Source organism: Brassica oleracea, chromosome C8, assembly GCF_000695525.1.
Source record: "Brassica oleracea var. oleracea cultivar TO1000 chromosome C8, BOL, whole genome shotgun sequence".
Classification (NCBI taxonomy): Eukaryota; Viridiplantae; Streptophyta; class Magnoliopsida; order Brassicales; family Brassicaceae; genus Brassica; species Brassica oleracea.
Window position 1 is genome coordinate 3,396,120 of NC_027755.1, and position 3,735 is coordinate 3,399,854.

General features: G+C 33.0%; 1 pseudogene; it reads right to left on the minus strand.

The window, feature by feature from the left end:
- Positions 1-296: 296 nt before the first annotated feature.
- Positions 297-3,735, minus strand: part of LOC106308472 — a 68,850-nt pseudogene continuing 65,411 nt past the window's right edge.

The window sequence follows — 3,735 nt, forward strand, 5'->3', positions numbered from 1 at the left end:
GATAAAAAGTTGAAAACAATGATTTTGTTTGCTTTTTCAATAAATTTGTTCCTGAATCTATTTAAATTACTAACCTTTTTACATGTTTTTATGCACACATCGGTTTATACCACAATCCCAAAAGACCAAGAATAATTATTTGTGCTGGATGAATAGATTTTCATACGTAATCCAAATAACATACATATTTCAAATTTAAATGTTTTTTTTTGGTTTTGGAAGACGATAGATGTATAAATTTACATGCTCTTGCTTCCTACAACTTGAAAAGATAAAGGCACAAACTAAAAAAAACACTAAGTGTTCTCCACTATGTTGGAATGCTCAATCTTTTTGTAAGGGTAAAGGTATAACGTTGTTGTCGTCCATGTCGTTGCTCCAGATATATCTTTGCTGGATCTTTTGTATTTCATGTGACTACTTATAAGTTGTCCAGCTGAAATTGCTGACATTAGAGATAACTCTCAGGCCAAAACTGCTCATGCCACTATCATCGCTACTCTCCTTGAGACTCAAGGCTTGAGTTCATCCCCATCGACTCCATGGCCGTTGTTTTAACACCTAGCAGGTTTAAGTAAATCGATTAATACGAAAACTGTGTTCCTTATCTCACTGTCCCAACCTGAGAATGTAAACCATGATAAATAAATATGTCAAGTCAAATTCAAGAACTTAAGAGAGAGATTTAATCAATTACGTCAATAGATGGTGTAGTGATAGATAATTGTATATCTTTCCCATTAATGGCTTCATCATTGTGCTGCCTTGAGAGCTCTCCATGTTTTGAGCTGGATCTTGGCAAGTGGCTATCAATATATCAAACACTATCTTGCTGGCGTGAGTGTTGAATCCACCAATAGAGAGCCTGCAACAGCATAGACGGTGAGGTTCTTGAGCATATTGAGCTCCACCAATACAGTCATACTTGTTTTCACTTTTACTAATATTCTCAAAACACTTTGGATTGATTACTAAGTTGACTAAATGTCCACTCAATTCGTTTTAGAAACAACAGTCTAATCATATATATAAATACCATCATATCACAGATTGTGTAGGAAGAAGAAGTTGATCGAGTATATCTTGTGAGTTCCCTTTCACGATCTCTCCTCTGATTACTGTCTTTCAAAATACTGATTTGCCACGTCGCTTGATCCAGTTTACTGCAGCAGGTTGTCCGAGAAGAAGTTACCGGACCAATAAATCTAGAGTGTTTTAGTCTCAAGATGGCGCTAAGCTATAAGAAATCTCTGGTGAGTTCCTCACCTATGATTTCCCGTTCCAGAGATTTCGATCACATCCATGTATGGGAAATCATAGGTGAGGAACTCAATAACATTATGCACACCTTTGGTTACCATGTTCATCCCCATAGCACCACCAGTGTTACAACTGAACCTTACATAGGCTTTTTTCCCTGCGATGTACAGTGTACACTTTTAGCCTCTCGTAAATCTACTTGACATGCATCCACAAAATCTTTATTTCATCAGAAAAAAGTTTTAATCTTGAATCAAACCACTCCACAAACATGAAGAAAGTATACATCTTGGTTGCTGAAAACGACAGCCAAAAGTTCACATCATATGTGAAATTTTTGGATTGAGAACACCAATTAGATAAATTTGGGAAGCAAAGATTGAGGCTGCAAAATTTTATGCTTCAAAAATACTCTGGCTAGCTAGGCATTCATTGTCGAAAGAGAAGTGTTTCCCGAGGTTTTATTCAAAAAATTTTTACCTACAATTAGATATGAGGAAATTAAGGAAAATGATATGATGATGCTGTATTATATGGCAGTTGTAAACATACGGTTGTACTGAGACCAAGGACACTAACCTATTTGTGAAAAACTATATAACATAAGCGTCAAGCTAACCTATTTGTCAACTCAGATTGTAATCATAACACGTTGTATTCCCTGAGTTTCATTGTTAAAGGTGATCTTGATGCCACAAACAACACCAAAAACGTCTGCAGAAAACATGTGTGAATTGAAGACATAATTAAGCTCTAAATCTTATATATTAAAACAGAAGTCACAACCTTGATTCATGTGTGATTTTTTTTTTAAAATGGACCTAATAGACTTATTCCTAAAAAGTCAGGTTACATTTAATTTTTAATCTTATCATTTAAATTTTGGGCCTAACAAAATTTTTTATTGGGCTATCAATAATTAGATTTAAACAATAGATGATCCATTGAATTTATATATAGTATAAATTAAATAGATATAATTTAATGTTGTAATACTATACCTCCATATGTTAATTATTTAAATATTTGTTGATGTTAAATTTTAAAATTATAAAGGTTTTTTTAAATAACAAAAATTATAGTTAGTTATTACTACCTTAAACCAATGAAAACAAATTTAAAACTATATAGTTTATTTTAAAAACTAAACAAAAACTAAATATTTAATTATTTACTCGATAATATAAATCTATGAATCGAAAAGTTTATTTTTTTAAAACTTTTTAAATTTGTGAAATGTTACACTATCTTTGAATATGACAATAAAACAATAGTTTACTAATCTTTATATATATAGTTACGATTTTAATAATGAAATAATAATCCAATATATATATATATATATATATAGAAGAAGATACAAATACAAGTGAAAGTTTGAAACAATCTATTCAATGAAAAAAATATACCGCAAAATTATTATGTTTGAAAAATTGATAGACACATATATATTATAATATATACCAATTTAGAATTGAAAACAAAATGTTTATATAAAAATAAATGAAAACAAAAATCCACGCGGTTGCGCGGATCGAGTTCTAGTTTCAGCTTAAAGTTAGAGCTTGAGAAAAGCATGAGTAGCTAAACATATCTTGCAAATCCACGTTAGTATTAGTAGTAAATTCTCTTTTCCCTCAACATGAGCTTGAAAGTGTTGAGTCTATGATCCCCAATAGACGTTGGACCAAAGTTGACTGAAAATATTAGTGCTATAGTCAGATGGCATACCTCGAATAGATGAATCAAAAAATTTAAAACTGAGTAAAAAAGAGAAAATTCTCAGTAATGTTACCTTCTCATCCAGAAAAACCATGTCCAAATCTATAAACTCTTTCTTCATAAAAAAAAAGAGAAAATTGGCAAATTGGGCAAATTGCAAGTTTGATATTAGGGAGTTTGGCGACCTCAAGTTTAAATTAGCAAATTGGACGAATCGTCTTTTCCAGAATTGTGAAATGTTGACTGAGGGCGCGCGTGGTTCTTTATATTACGACCGTGGCACCTCTTGATTTTTTATTTAAAAATCAAAAAAAGACCTAATGAAAGAATAAAAAAGAAGGAAATTAGAAAAACCAAAACATCCCTATAATATCAAAATATACCAGAACCACTTCTAAACAGCTGCAATTGAGAACCAAACATAAGAAATATCCCACATAAGAACCACTCTCGACTGTGCCCAGATCGGCATGGTATCCCCCTCCAGCGTAACGCCCTCGAGGAGGGTGACTCGTAGTCAATGCGCCAGTGATAGAGAAGCAAATCCCAAGAAAATTCCCCGACTAGGCAAAACTGCGTCTCGTTATGCAGGTATCTCCTTTCGCTAAGCTTCGCTGTGAAATTCTTTGGAAAAAGTTTTTAAAAATAAAGCGTTGGGTAAATGTCTGGATTTGGTCATTGTATTTCAGTATCTAGCACGGAGTCCGAACTAGAGGAACCTGCATCCACCGACCAAGAAGAAGCTGCATCCAC